Below are 16,785 nucleotides of genomic sequence, written 5' to 3' on the forward strand. Positions count from 1 at the left end.
TCCTCTGCATACAGTGACAGTTTGATCTCTTCTCTTCCTATATGGATGCCTTTTATTTCTTTTGTTTGTCTAATTGCTGTGGCTAGGACTTCCAAAACTATGTTGAAGAGCAGTGGTGAGAGTGGGCATCCCTGTCTTGCTCCAGATTGGAGTGAGAAGGCTTTCAGTTTTTCCCCATTGAGTATTATATTTGCTTTGGGTTTATCATAAATGGCTTTGATCATATTCAGGAATGTTCCCTCTATACACACTTTGGCGAGGGTCTTGATCATGAATGGATGTTGGACTTTGTCAGATGCTTTTTCTGCATCTATTGAGATGATCATATGATTTTTGACTTTTTTTTTGTTAATGTGGTGTATGATGCTGATTGATTTGCGTATGTTGAACCATCCTTGTGAACCTGGGATGAACCCAACCTGGTCATGGTGTGTAATTTTTTTGATATGTTGTTGGATTCGGTTGGCTAAGCTTTTGTTGAGAATTTTTGCATCTATATTCATCAATGATATTGGGCGATAGTTTTCTTTTTTGGTGGTATCTCTGTCTGGTTTTGGAATGAGGGTGATGGTGGCATCATAGAATGTCTTTGGGAGTATTCCTTCTTCTTCAACCTTTTGAAGCAGTTTAAGGAGGATGGGCACCAGTTCCTCTTTATATGTTTGATAGAATTCGCCTGTGAAGCCATCTGGTCCTGGACTTTTACTTGTAGGGAGTGATTTTAGGACCTCTTCAATTTCATTTCTAGTGATCGGTCTGTTCAGTTGGTCTGTTTCTACTTGATTCAGTTTTGGCAGGCTGTAAGATTCTAGAAAATTGTCCATTTCTTCCACATTGTCAAACTTGTTGCCATATAGTTGTTCATAGTATTCTCTTAAGGTTTTTTGTATTTCTGCTGTATCCATTGTGATTTCTCCTTTTTCATTTATAATTTTGGTTATTTGGGTTCTTTCTCTCCTCTTTTTAGTGAGTCTGGCCAGGGGTTTGTCAATTTTGTTCACCTTTTCAAAGAACCAGCTCTTGGTTGTATTAATTTTCTCTATTGTTTTTTGAGTCTCTATTTTATTGATTTCTTCTTTGATCTTTATAATTTCCTTCCTTCTGCTGACTTTAGTCCTTTTTTGTTCTTCTTTTTCTAATTCATTTAGGTGGAGGGTTAAGTTGTCAATTTGGGATCTTTCTTCTTTTTTGAGAAAGGCCTGTATTGCTATAAATTTCCCTCTGAGCACTGCTTTCACAGCATCCCATAGGTTTTGAGTGGTTGTGTCTTCATTATCATTTGTTTCAAGGTAGTTTTTAATTTCCTTCTTGATTTCCTCATTGACCCATTGGTTTTTTAGTAGCATGTTGTTTCGTCTCCATGCAGTAGGTTTTTTCTCTTTCCTTTTCCCATGGTTGATGTCTAATTTCATGGCATTGTGGTCAGAGAAGATACTTGAGATAATTTCTACGCTCCTAAATTTGTTGAGATTAGCTTTGTGTCCCAATATGTGGTCGATTCTTGAGAATGTTCCACGAGCATTTGAGAAGAATGTGTATTCTGATTTTTTTGGACGTAGTGTCCTGAAGATATCAACTAGGTCTAACTTTTCTATTGTTTCCTTTAGGATCTCTGTTGCTTTATTGGTTTTCTGTCTAGAGGATCTGTCCATTGATGTGAGGGGGGCATTAAGGTCTCCTACTATGATTGTATTCTCATCAATATCTCCCTTTATGTCTGTTAATATTTGTTGTATGTATCTAGGTGCTCCTGTATTTGGGGCATATATGTTGACAATAGTAACCTCCTCTCCTTGGATGGATCCCTTAATCATTAAGTAGTGTCCTTCTTTGTCTTTCTTTATGTCTTTTGTTTTAAAGTCTATTTTGTGTGATATGAGCGTTGCGACTCCTGCTTTTCTGTCATGTCTATTGGCATGAAATATTTTTCCCCACCCTTTCACTTTCAATCAATATGTATCTTTTGTCCTAAGGTGAGTTTCTTGTAGGCAGCATATTGAAGGTTTTTGCCTTTTTATCCACTCAGCCACTCTGTGTCTTTTGATTGGGGCGTTCAGTCCATTGACATTTAAGGTGATAATTGATAGATGATTATTTATTGCCATTTGAACCTCGTGTTCCAGTTGATTCTATGGTTCTCCATTCTTCCATTCTTTTTCTTTTTTTTTTTTTTTGGTTGGATGGTGTCCTGTTATTATCTGCTTGAGTGTATTTTTTTCCCAGTTTTTGCAAATGCAATATTTGGTTTTGGCTTGTGGTTGCCCTGTTTTTTAAGTATGCTATCCCCTTCCCATAATTGTGCGTTTTAGCCTGATGGTCCTGTAAGTTCAAACACTTCATTACTATATTAAAATTAAGAAGAGAAACATACAAAGAAACAAAAAGGGTTATTTACTTCCTAACATCCCTTGCCCACATTTTATGGTTTTGATGACTCTTTTTTATTTTTTTCTTTTTAATTTTATTTTGTTTGAAGCATGTTCATGATTAAATCTGTATGCTGGCTTATTTGAGTGACTGCTCTCTGATTGTGGTTTCCTCAATCCTAGTTCTTCCTCTTCTTCTTCTTTTTTTCTTTTCTTTTTTCTTCCCTTTCCTTCCTTTCTTTTTGGTTTAGAGAAGCCCTTTCAATATTTCCTTTAACCTGGGTTTTGTGTTGCTGTATTCTTTAAGTTTTTGTTTGTTGGAAAAAAATTTTATTTCCCCTTCTATTTTAGATGATATTCTTGCTGGATAGAGTATTCTAGGTTGCATATTTTTTCCTTTTAGCACTTTAAATATCTCTTGCCATTCCCTCCTGGCCTGTAGTGTTTCTGTAGAGAAGTCAGCTGATATTCTTATGGGGGTTCCCTTGTAGGTAACATTCTGTTTTTCTCTTGCTGCCTTTAGGATCCTCTCTTTATCACTAACTTTTACCATTTTTATTATGATGTGTCTTGCTGTGGGTCTATTTGGGTTCAGTTTGTTTGGGGCCCTCTGTGCTTCTTGTATCTTGAACCCAGCATCCTTTAGATTTGGGAAGTTTCCAGTGATCATTTCTTCAAATATATTTTCCATCCCCTTATCTTTTTCTACTCCTTCTGGAATTCCTATTATGCGTAGATTGGCCCGCTTTATATTATCCCATAGGTCTCTTATATTGCTTTCCAGTTTTTTGATTCGGTTTTCTGTCTGTTGACCGGATTGAGTGATTTCCATTATTCTATCTTCCATATCACTGATTCGTTCTTCTGCATTATTCATTCTGATTTTTACTGCCCTTAGTTCAGTTTGCATCTCTGCAAATGAATGTTCTAGTTTTTCTTGGCTCCTCCTTATATTTTCTAGTTACTTTCTGAGGGTATCTGCATTACTGTTCATATCTTCTCTTAATTCCTTCAGTATTTTCAGTATTTCTCTTTTGAACTCCAGGTCTGTCAGACTGCCGAGATCTGTTTCATTGTTGACTGTTTTAGGTGAGTTCTCCTGTTGGTTTGACTGGGGGTGGTTTCTCTGCTTCTTCATCTTGCTTGTTGTTTTCTTTCTCCTGAGAGAGTTGTACTCTCCGTGGCCAGGCAGTGTTTGCCTTGTCACTGCCGTGGAATATTTCCTGAGGGCTAGCGTTGTTGGTCAATCTTTTTTGAGGCAGTGTGGCTTTTCTGGAGTGTTGATGGGGCTAACAGTGTTTCTTTGAAGCAAAGGAGGGCTTCCTGAGGGCAGACAGGACTGGGAGGTCCACACCACGATGGTAGCAGATTTCACTTGGTCATGCAGAGCTTGCTCTGGTGTTTTTAGGCTGTGGGGTTCTTGCAGGGGGTTGGTGGTGTTGGGCAGCTGTTCCTCAGGAGTGCAGCACCCCCTGGGGGCTGGAGCAGCTATCAGGGTCACTGAGAACCTAAGAGGCTCTTCCCTAGGGCAGCCCAACTCAGAAGGATGGCCTGAGAATGTAGGCAGATCTTTTCACAGTCTGGCCAAGCTTGTTGCAGCTTTTCTGGGCTGCAGGGGCTCTTCTAGGGGGCTGGTGGTGCTGAGCAGCTATTCCGCGGCAGTGGGGGGCACCCCTTAGGGGCTTGGGCAGGTAGCAGGGCCATTGGAAACCCTAGAGGCTCCTCCCCAGGGCAGCCCGACTCAGAAAGACCGTCTGAGATCTTTTCCCGGCTTGGCCAACCTTGTTGCAGCTTTTCTCGGCTGCAGGGGGTCCTGCCTGGAGCTGGCAGTCTTATGCAGCTGATCCACTAGGGCACCCCCTGGGGGCTTGGGCGGGTAGCAGGGCCACTGGAAACCGAAGAGGCTCCTCCCCAGGGCAGCCCGACTCAGAAAAACCATCCGGGAATTAGGCAGATCTATTCACTGCCTGGCTAGGCTTGTTCTACCTTTTCTGGGCTGCAGGCCTTTTCTCGGGGGCTGGTGGTGTTTGGTGCTACTCTGCGGAAGTGTAGCCCCTCCAAAGGGCAAGCAGGCCTGTGCAGGGACAGCCCCTGCGGTGGTAGGCTTCAGGCAATTGTTGAGGCCAGCCCTCCTGGATGGCAGGCAGCCCCAGGTTCGGTGAGAGCGCAGGGGGTGGTGGGGGTGGGGGGAGGGGATGTACTGGGAAGCACAGCTTTCAGCTAGCTAGCGGGCCTGTAAGCTTGCTGTGGCGTGGGGGGTATTCTATGGGGACCCACCCCTTCTTCTCTCCCCTCCCCAGCACGGGCGCAGACCAGGCTCTTCTCCCAGGTTCCCTCTGATGCGGCTTTCCACTTCCCCGCCCCTAGAGTATTGCTCCCTTCCTCTGCGACAGCTTTGTTTCCTAGTCTCCCAGTCAGTCTCTGCCCCGTCAAATGGTTTCTAGACCTCCCAAGCAGTTTCAGCTCTGCCCCGCCCCCCCCCAGCCCGGGGACTATCCTCTGGAGCCGAGGACTCGGTGCCCAGCCCCCACCCAGGCGTCTCAATTTTTGGTGACTGTGCCCGTAGTTCAGATGGTCCGTTCGGTTCTAGATCGTCTTTTCCGTACTCCAACTTACTGCTACACTCTTCTCTGCATCTGGAGATTCCCCCGGTTCGTTTGGTCTTTCCCCCGTGTAGGTGACTTTCCAGGGTGCGGGATCCCTTTCTCCTCCGCAGTTCCCTTTCGGGAGCGCCGGTCCTGCTCGGATTCACCTTCTCTCACTCTCCTCTTTTCTCCCGTTCTGCCCCGTAATGTCATGAACTTCTTGCCGTTATTGGAGTTTAGGTTCTTCTGCCAGCGATTGGTTGCTGTTCTGTGCGAGTCATTTATTCTGTAGATGTGCTTTTTTTTGTTGTGTTTGTGGGAGAGGGCGAGCGTGTCCCTCTACTCCCCTGCCATCTTCTAATTCTAATTCTTTAATGCTTATTTAGACTTTGTAAAGTCCAACATGCAACAAATTTTATAACTGTCCCTTATTTGTTTATAAAGACTATATATTAGCAAATTATCGGGTACAGTGTTCTCATGTTATAATATACTCTCTGCCAATGTCCATGAGGCAACCTCTAATATTTTTTACCCTTCTCTTTAACTTTTGAGTCCTAGGAGGTTAATCTTTTTGGATTACATCAAAAGAAGAATAAGGGCAGCATGTTTAGCCTCAGCTTCTGTCAGATAGCAGTCTTTTTCAGCTGCCACTATAGCTACAACTTCCACGAGGTTCAGAGATACTCTTCTCCATTCTGATTTAGAGGTGGTATGGTTCCACACTGCAGTTAGCTCCTAGAAAACATCATCACCCCTTCTTGGCTTCTCTTAACTCTTACAAAAACTCAGTTAAGCTAACTTACTCAACCTATAAACTTACTTACAAACTTATTCAACCTTGCTCAAATAAACCATATAGATATGCCATCTGTTTCCTGCTAGACTCATGCCAAAACGGTGCTATACATGTCTGTTCAATTATAATTATTAATTGTATTGCTACATTTTTTTTCATCATTTTTTTGGAGGAAGGTCAATTATTAAGAGCAATGTCTTAAATGATTAATCTGTCAGTTTAGTTCCATAGTGAATTAGTTAAATTTCCATTTTAACAGTCAACTAGTTATTTTCCCATTTTAATTTCTTGGTGAATTCTTAATTTTCTTATTAATGTAGACACCCTCTTTACAATGTGCTGGCTTTATGGTTTATTTTACATTATAAGTTTTTATTTTCTGAAGCCTAATTTACAGACAACAAAATTCACCCTGCAAATAGCGTAAGTTCTATGTGTTTTGACAAGTGCATAATCATCTAAGCACCACTACAATCAAAATATCTAAGTTTCATTGCCCCCCAGTTCCTTTACTTTTCCTTGTAGTCAACCTGCTCTCTTACCTCAGTCCATAGCAACCACTGACATATGTTTGGCCTCTATATTTTAGCTAAGAATGTCATATAAATGTAAACATAGGCTTTTCTTTTGGCTTAATGCAGTTGAGGTGCATCTGTATTTTGCTTGTATTGATAGTGTGTACCTATTACGGAGTTCCCATTGTGGCTCAGTGGGTTAAGAACCCAACACAATGTCCCTGAGGATGCCTGTTCCACCCCTGGCCTTGCTCAGTGGGTTAAGGATCCAGCATTGCCACAAGCTGCAGCATAGGTCACATAAGTGTCTTGGATCCCGTGTTGCTCTGGCAGTGGTATAGGCGGTAGCTGCAGCTCTGATTTAACCCCAGCCTGGGAACTTTCACCTGCTGCAGGTACGACCCTAAAATGTAAAAGAAAAATAGTTTGTACCTTTTTTATTTTTGAGTGCATATATTTATTATAATTATGCATTTACCTATTAATTAAATATTGGTATTTGGACTGATCCTAGATTTTTCTGATTATAAACAAACCCATTATAAATATTTGCTTACAGGTTTTTATATTGATGATATTTTTATTTCTCTTAGCTATTTACCTTAGAGTAATATTGCTGGGCTGTAAGATAACTTTATGTTTTATTCTTTGAGAAACTGGTAAACATTTTCAGCATAACTAAACCACTTTTCATTCCAACCAGTAATCTCTTTTATTGATTCTGAGTAATTTATTCAGGCATATACTTTGCTAATTTTATCTTTATTTATACCATATCTACATTGTTACCAAGTTCATTGAGATTCTTAATTTCAATAATTATGTTCTCCATTATGAGAAGCTTTGTTTACTTGTTTTCCTATGTATCTGAGAGTTTTCTACAGATCTTGTTTTTGGTTTATTTCTTGGTCTTTGGTTTTTGGTTTATTTCTTTAATTACTTTAAATGTAATTATGTAGTTTCTCTGTTTTTTTTTTTTTTTTTTTTTTTATGGCCATACCTATGGCTTATAGAAGTTCCCAGGCTAGGTGTCAAACTGGAGCTGCAACTGCCAGCCTATACCACAGCCACAGCAATGCCAGATCTGAGCTGCATCTGCAACCTATACCATAGCTCATGGCAATGCTGAATCCTCAACTCACTGAGCAAGGCCAGGAATAGAACGCATATCCTCACGAATACTAGTCAGGTTTGTAGCCTGGTGAGCTCCAACGGGAACTCCTTCTCTGCTATTTTTGTTGGCTGATGTCTAATTGTATTTTTTCGCCTTCCAAGTCTGTACTTCATGAAGGAGTTTAAGTTCAGCTACTATACATTACAGCTGACCCAGGACTTATCCAATCTTAGAATTGATAATAGTATTCTGGGAAACCAGTACCACAAACAAGGCATACAAACAGAAACATATTTGCTACTTCGGTGTGTTTTTAAGACATAAAGTATAATTCCCAATGTCCTGAAAGAGTGGTTACACCTGTCAGAGTGTACAACCCACCTCCCAGTAGCAGCTTAGCACTTTACAGAATTTGTCCAATCATCTTTGTGGTGGGAGATATCAGAATTAAATACATAACACAGGAAGAGATTTAAGAGACTGCACAATGCAGTTACAGAAAAAAAGAAACCACTCATCCAAATTCATACATCCAGCTGGTAGCAGAACATGGAAAAATACTCCAGTTGGTTTTAGATAAAATGTGTTCTTGCAATAGACATGAAGATGCCCTGAGTTTGTCTCTCAGGATCTGGACATTTGCAGCCAAAGGGGTCAATTCTCATTTAGTTTTCTGCATTCCTTCCTTTTCTATATTCATCATCTAACCCCAGGCTCCTCATTAATACAGCTGCTTAGACTCTAATTATATTTGTTATGATGTTAAACTAGATAAAATTGTTGAAAGTTTTCTTTCCTCGTTTTGAATTTTAAAGATTATAAATCTAAATCTTGTTACAACGCAGTAACAAATGTTTATTTATATATACTTCAAAACCACATTAATCTGGATGGAATACACTAATGTCTATTGTCATTTGGGATGAGTTGAGCTGAAGTTCACTTGCTTTCTATTTGTGAAAAACATGTTTTGGAGCAATTAGATGGGATATGCAAACTTCACTGGTTAACCATTTTAAGAGAAGAAATTATTTTCAATTAACATATAGAATCCATTTTTAATAGCTGGCACGCTAATTATGAATCTTATCTTTTCAATAAAGAGAGTCATGGATATTCACTACGGCAAAGCTTTGTGAAACTGGTTCAGACTGCATGGCAGATGAACCTTAATTAAAAATATCAAAAATTAAGACATTACAAATTCAGAACCAATACCAATATTTCATATAAGCTCAGAGAATTAGGAAGGTGGGCTAAGATTTTGAAAAATTATATTGTGAACTCATTCATAGTCATACAAATTAAAAGAACAGAAATAGTAATAGAAACAGTTTGTGCATGTCCTAAAGAAGCTAGTTGGGAAAAAGAACAAATTGAATTAAGACAAGTCCAACTCTTGAATTACAGAAGAATGAACCTTGAGAGCTATCCAACTGTTAACTTTCTCTTCTCTCATCCTTTTCCATAGAACCAACTACCACTGTCAGTTCTTTAACATTCCTTTCCAGTGCCAACTTCTCTAGGCAAACTTTCTTGCTCAGAGTGTCAACTGGACACCATTACGCTGTTCTTCCAGAATACTAGCATAATCTCTATCATAGCACTTCTCACATGACAATTTGATATTTTGTTCTCATATACAAACATCACAAACATAATCTCCCCATATTATGGTCAGTCGACCTTAATTTCCTAGAAGGTAGAAACTATATCTTTGCTTTCTATATTCTGACCCATGCACGTAATGTGGCAGAGAAGAGCCACTTTATAAATATGGGAAGTAGCTAACTATAATTTAAAGCTCTGTTCCATAAAGATAGACTGTGACAATAGAAATATTCTATACATTGAACAAATTTTATCAGCACAATTTTTATTATTCATACTCTTAATTTTATAGGGAGGTTTTTCAGAACAAAAAAAAAGTATTATCAATGGTTATTTTTTAGAAAACCTGTAGGTATTTTGTTTCAAAGGGCTTGGTTCTTTCAATAAACATAGCTGAAAACTTAACAAACATCATGCAATCAAATAATTTTTACTGGAGCTAGGGAAAGGAGATTATACAGCAATAACAAGTGAGAAGAAAGTCACTTAAGAAGAAAGTCAATTAATAAGAGATGAAAAGAGGAGTTCCCAACGTGGTGTAGCAGAAATGAATCTGACTAAGAACCATGAGGTTGCGGGTTCGATCCCTGGCTGCCCTCAGTGGGTTAAGGATCCGGCATTGCCATGAGCTGTGGTATAGGTTGCAGAAGCAGCCTGGATCCTGCATTGCTGTAGCCCTGGTGTAGAATGGTAGCTGTAGCTCTTATTGGACCCCTAGACTGGAAACCTCCATATGCCCTGGGTGTGGCCCTAAAAAGAAAAAAAAGAAAAAAAAAAAGAAGAGATGAAAAGAAAACAGAGATATAAAGCATTCTTTAAGAAGTTGAGAAAGAGGAGTTCCTGTCGTGGTGCAGTGGAAACAAATCCAACTAGGAACCACAAAGTTGGGGTTCGATCCCTGGCCTTGCTCAGTGAGTTAAGGATCCAGTGTTGCTGTGAGCTGTGGTGTAGGTTGCAGACGCAGCTTGGATCTGGCGTTGTTGTGGCTGTGGTGTAGGCTGGCAGCTATAGCTCCGATTAGACCCCTAGCCTGGGAACCTCCATATGCTGTGAGTGCGCCCCTAAAAGGACAAAAAGACACACACACAAAAAAAAGTTGAGAAAGAGTCAATATCAATGCACTTTTATTAAGGACTTACTATGAACTATATACTGATTTGATATCAAGTTGAATTTTACATAAATCCTGAATTCTAGGAGTTAAAGTCCTCACTTGAGAACAAAGAATGAAAAGTAACCAACATATTACTAAGGCCTAGGCAGGGAAGAAAGCTATTGGAAATTCACTTCTGTACCCATTGTGCACCTAGATAATAGATGACTACTGATAGAGGGTTACAGCTATTATTCTAGCTCTGCTACTTAATAGGTAGATAGCATAACGAAAGTCACTTTCATGCCAACTTTCAGAAATAATAGCACCATGCAGAATGGTTATAAAGATTGAATATTGAGAAGAAAAGTATATTAAAATGCCTGGTACATAGTAGGAAATCAGTTTAAGTTTTAGATATTGTATTCTTTCTCTTTTATTTTGGATAATAATAGACTTCTTCATATTATTAGAAACATTCAAACAATTTAAGACTTAGAATATTGTTTTATGTTCTTACAGAAGGTAAAGGTATTTTGGTGTGCCTGACATGTATCACCAATTCCATGAAACACCAGGACTAAGTGTATGAAGCTGCCTCCCAATTGTAAAAAGTGGAACAATGACTTCTTAAGGTCCAGCTCACCTCCAGGTGTCTATGCCACTTTTGTTTCATGGTGGAGGATGTGATTATGTTTCCTCTCTATGCTGTAATACCGTAACTAACACATCTGTGACACAGAACTTCTGCCAACCTGAAAACAGTTCCTGAAATCAAAATGCAGATAACTCTTTGACCCTAAGTGTTCTTCCTATTGTTTCCTTTACTAAGGAAAGAGATAAGAGGAAACAGTGGGAGGGAAGAATCTTTTTTAATTCAAATTCGGCAAATGTGACCTCTGCAAAACCAACCCTGAAGGAACAATGCCAGAGACTTAAGGATCAGGGAAGAATGAAAACTGAGATTCAGGTGACTACCCCGTTGGAAGCTGAGATCTCTTCAGTCAGGTTACATTCAGGTCCACACATGCTCAAGTGTATAACCCCACAGGGAGACCCTAACAAACACACATGCTTGTGTGCATTCAAAGACGTAAACAGAGTAGGTAAAGATGTGAGTGAGTGGCCAGAGCCTGGATAGGGAGGCGAGAGAGAAGGTGTGTGATGGATGGGGGACAAGGAGGATGATAGACAGTGAAAGGAAATATGAGTGGGCTCCACAGAGACCAGAGGATGATAGTGTGCATTACATTTCAACTCAGAACATGAACACAAGCAGTTGTAAGAGCCAGAGGAATCGCACTCCTTTTCCTGAGTGAAGATTCTAAATTTACCTGTGCTATTTGGAGCCATCATACACAGTCATGTTCGCCTTTCCAGGTGCTGCCTGTCTGATACCAAGTGAAACATTTAATTTGAAAAGACTAAATCTGGTGATTATTTATTTTCCTAGGAAAATCGAGAAATGCTTTTTTTCCCACAGAATTCTTCTGTGCCTCGTAGCAAATGCATCATGAGAAGGCAATACCATGAAAGCAATAGTCACATTCATCTCCCATGTGCTTCCTTTGCCTCTTGTCATCCGTTAGGCTGGAGTACCACTTGACACTCCACCTGACATTTCTGCATATCATGTTACCGGGATGTAAATGTCCCATTTGAAATGAATCAGGAGTTACCATCTGCCAATTAAAAGCTCACTAGAACTCTCTCAGGTATTCTACCATCTCACCATTGGAAATAATCTACAATGAATATTTTGTAATGTATGAGAGTAAATTATTTAAACCATTGGCACAGAACATCACTCTGACAGCTGATTTTCTGCTAGGACAATGTGGACTCCCTCTAAATCAGCATGCAACTAGAGGTTTTCTTAAGATAAATACAGTGGCCTGATGGCCCCGGGAGCTCAGCCAAGTGGTATGGCCTCATGAGAACTGACCTTGTCGATGTGGAGAATTTCTCAACCAGCCTGTTCTGTGAAATAGAGATGGAAGAGATGAATTGTCCTCATCTCTGAGGTTGCTCTTCCTCATCCCCAAAGCTCTGGTTCTATGAGATTAGTAAAGGAAAGGCCTGAGGAGATAGTATTTTCCAACTGCTTCCTAGTATCCTGGAGCCTGAGATGACTATATCAGTGGTGCCTTAATACCCTTGATGATTCCAGACACTGGCATCCACGAGCCTGGAATAAGTAACACTTAATAAGTGCAAACTATGTGCTAGGTAAGGTACTAGTCATTGCGCCTATAGCATACCAGTGAACTCTAACAATCATTCTAACAAATTGGCATTCTGATATTCATTTTACATATGAGCAAACTGGGGCTCAAAAGGGCTAAATAAAAGACAAAGTCCATCTTGATAGTAAGTGCAAGACCAGGATTCAAATCCATAAAATCATGGATATTTCTCATGCCCGGCTTTGACACACAAGTTCATGTGAAAGGCAGTCTGAGTTCCCACACAGCAGCAAATGGCAGTACATTCCACACTAGGAACCGTCTCAAGGGCAAGTCTTAGAAGGAGGCAGTTTGAGAATAAATGCAGGGCCTCTATTTCCCTGACAGATGGCTGCCTTCATGAATCTTTCTTCTAAGGGTGTAACTGTGCTGGGAGAGATGTAGATTTTCAACAGGCAGGAAAAGTCAAGGCATAATCTGAGGAGGTGTCTTGTTTTTTGGCAAATCTCACTCCTCACCAAGTATAGACCCAGAGGTTGCAGATGAAAGTGAGAAGAATGTTCTCTCATTTCTTTTCTCAGGAGGATCGAGGGCCAACTTCCTGGCTTGGAGGCAAAGGGGTTTTTCTCTGCAACCACACTACTGATGCTACAATCCCCAGTGTGTCTGTTTCAAATACACTTCTTTCTTTTAAATTGTATAATTTAAGAAGAGAGCAAGTAGACAATTTCGGAAGTCAGAGTGGCACTTTCAGAATTAACACTGTCTCAAGATTCCAATATTTTTTAAATAAGAGTGTCAGGAAGTAACTGAGAAGCAACTGAGAAGGGAGGGATTAGTGCTACTTTTAACTGTGTTTTCAGCAATGGTTATACTGAAAACCTTCAGTTCTGTTGGTTCCACCTCCTGCCGTGAGGAATGCTTGCTTAATTAGGTCCTTGTCTCCAGAATTAGATATGAAATACAGTCTGGGCTCCCACCTACTCTGAGCACCATGGACAATGAACTGCCTTTATAAAGAAGGATAATAGTGACTAAAGACACAAGTTATTCCTAGGCGTGAACATGGTAGGCCCACGACACATTTCTTTGCATGAATCCTCCCTTTCCATGAATCCTCCCATCCTCCTGTAATCAACGATAGCACAGAGGAAAGGTACTGTCAGGGTATACTTCCAATATAAATTTATCTGGTGCTTATAGATCCCTTGACTTTTCCTATAACTTAACAAGAAAAACACAGGGAAAAAAAACTCACGGAAAGAAAAATGTTTCAAAAATGATAAAAAATACAAAAAAGAGAAATTTTTTCTCTTCTCTACATTTCATTTCTTAGACTAAAAAAGAGATTGAAGATGCTAGAAGGTATCCTTGAAACAATGCATTCCAACCATCACAGGAAGGGGATGGAACTATTTTCCTTCCTTCCAATTTAATGTAAAAGCTCTGAGGGAAGGGGTTGTGCTAGCTTCTCTTCATATCTTTGGCAGTACCTAGCATGTTTCTTGTACATGATAGGCATTAAAAATTCTTACTGAATTTATTGCATTAAATTGCCTCGAGTCACATAGTTAGAACAAGACAAGCAGAGGCTGGATGGAGCCTGGATTTTTGATAACTAATGTTGTGGTTTTCTCATTACTCTGTACAGTCAAAACTAAAAAGGAAAAATATATATACCTATATACTGAATATGCCATGCAGGCTGTAAAATCTCCAAGGATATCTTTTGACAATAGTGATTTCATTTCTGCTTCCTGAACTCCAGCATATCCTAAACTGCCCCTTTATGTTATAAATTGCCACCTATATTATACTAATGATGTAATGATGAAATGGGTAAAAATATATAATTAACCACACCCATATAAGCATTATCATTACTGATGAGCTTTCTGCTCATGGGACTTTAGGGTAACCACAGTTTGGGAATAAGAGTCAAAATCCTTTTGACCAGTGAGCCTTCTTTTACCACCCCTTAGCCAATACTTGGGCATTAAGTCTCTAGAATTTCCGAATATCATAGAAACTTAAAGTAAACACTAAAGACAAATTAGAAATTCATGGGAGTTCCCGTTGTGGCGCAGTGGTTGATGAATCCGACTAGGAACCACGAGGTTGCTTGTTTGATCCCTGGCTTTGCTTAGAGGGTTAAGGATCCGGCATTGCCATGAGCTGTGGTGTAGGTCGCAGATGCGGCTCGGATCCCTAGTTGCTGTGGCTCTGGTGTAGGCCGACGGCTACTGGTCTGATTCGACCCCAGCCTGGGAACTCCATGTGCCGCGGGAACGGCCCTGGAAAAGGTAAAAAGACAAAAAAGAAAAAAAAATTAGAAATTTATGTAGAGAAACCAAAAATATAATGTCACAGAGATAAAAGAAAGGAAACTATCACAGAGAAGGAAAGGCAATAGCCTTTATTAGCAAGAGAGATGGGCCGTGGCAAATGAGATGGGGGGCAAAGAATTGACGGGGAGGGTGTCAGATGACTTGGTGGAAGCTGTGTTGAAAGATTAGGGCTTGAATAATAAAATCCATTTGACTTGGTCTTAGGAATCATTCCATTAAACACCTTTAAATTATATCTGAGGACAGTGAGAATAGAGACAAAGAGAAACATCAGAGAGACAGTCAGTAGTGGAACTAGAACTAAAATTACGTTTGTTTTAGCACAGATTTGCTATGCAATTATCTGAAAGGGGGTGGTAACTCAAGGGCCAGGCTATGAAGCAAACTCATAGAGGTGGAGGACTTAAAAGAGAAGGACGAGCTGTAGGAAGCGTTGACTTCTGTTGTTTAGAGGTGCCGACCTGCTGAGGAATACACACAACTGGGGTAGCCAAGGACTGCAGAAGACTTTTTTAAACTGTTTTTTAACCAGCTTTCAATATTTTAGACTTACCTGGAACTAAAAGCTCTTTCGAAATGTCCACATAGTATAGTTAAGTGACTGTGGCACCAGGGCCTAGCATTATGGGCAATCATCCAGTTTTCTAGGGGATGAGATGACAGAGCTGAAAGCGGAGTATTTTATGTCTGTGAACAAATTGGATTACTGTCTGGCAATCCTGACTGAGTCCCATCTTTAAGAAGCGCTCAGATTTTCTACTGAGAACAGAAAGAACATTGAAGTTTGATGAACCTAGTTTCTAAGTGCAGGGCTATATTCAACAGCTACATGTACAAGTGTTGTATTTTCATGGGGATCTTTGCATTCTTAGGCATCCCAGGTGTTTGAAGGTAACAGGTAAATTACAAATAGTTTTTGTTGTTTAAAATTAAAAATATGGCTCTGGAGTTCCTGTCGTGGCTCAGCGGGTTAATAACCTGACTAGTATCCATAAGAATACAAGTCCAATCCCTGGCCTCGGTCAATGGGTTAAGGATCTGGTGTAGCTGCAAGCTGAAGCACAGGTCACAGATGTAGTTCGGATCTGGTGTTGCTGTGGCTGTGGTAGGCAGCTGTAGATCTGATTCGACCTCTAGCCTGGGAACTTCCACATGCTGTTAGTGTGATGGTAGAAAGACAAAAAAAATGGGGCGGGGGTAGGGGGAGGGCCCTAACATAGGACAGCATAACTGGCATCAGCTTTAGAGCTGATAAAAGTTGAAGGTGGACTTAAATCTACCACTTTAAGTTTCCTTATCTATAGAATGGGGATAATAACAGAATATTATCTACCTCATAGTGTCATTAGGGAAAGTAAACAATGTAATATATACAAAGCACTACAATAGTATGGGCTCATAATAAACAATCTTATCATTAGTGTTATTATTTTTTGTTTGAACACTTATTTGTGGAGGTTTTTTTGGGTTTTTTTTGTTTGTTTGTTTGTTTTTTTACAAAGTCTAAGAAAGGAATAGAGAAAAGAGACAGGATAATAAACATTTGTTAAGGACCCATTGTGAGCCATGTGAATTATTGCACATGATCTCATTTTAGTCATCTCAACAGTGTATCAGGTAGGCACTGTCCTTCCTTTTGGACGTGAGGTTCAGAATAACATATTTAACTTGTCATAAAGTCACACAAGTTACAAGTGGCAGATACAAGATTAGACACCAAATCTGTATCTATTTTAAATAAATCACATGAATTATTCCTTCATTTGGAAATTAGTTATTTGGAGTGAAAATAGAAGAAGGTTCCTATGTGTATATATTGATTTTAAAAGTCTCTATAAAACCCCCACTTTAATCACTGGAAACATAATATCACAAAAGTTGTCAAATAATATCTAGTATCTACATCCTTAGAATCTTGGGAATGAATATCATCCTTGAACTCCCCCAGAGAGACCCTGTTCTTCCTGAGGAGGAGGGAGGTACTTAGAAAAGCCCAAGCAAATGAAAACTGTCACCTGCACAGCCAAATCAGCCTGTCACCCAGCCAGAGTCAGACACTGATTGCACAGCTGACATCTGTATCTCATATTAATCACAGTGTCCCAACTTGGCCAGAGACACAAAGACACAGACAAGGAAGCAGCAAATAACCCCAGCTCCTCTGTGGT

Source organism: Phacochoerus africanus, chromosome 16 (assembly GCF_016906955.1).
Source record: "Phacochoerus africanus isolate WHEZ1 chromosome 16, ROS_Pafr_v1, whole genome shotgun sequence".
NCBI lineage: Eukaryota > Metazoa > Chordata > Mammalia > Artiodactyla > Suidae > Phacochoerus > Phacochoerus africanus.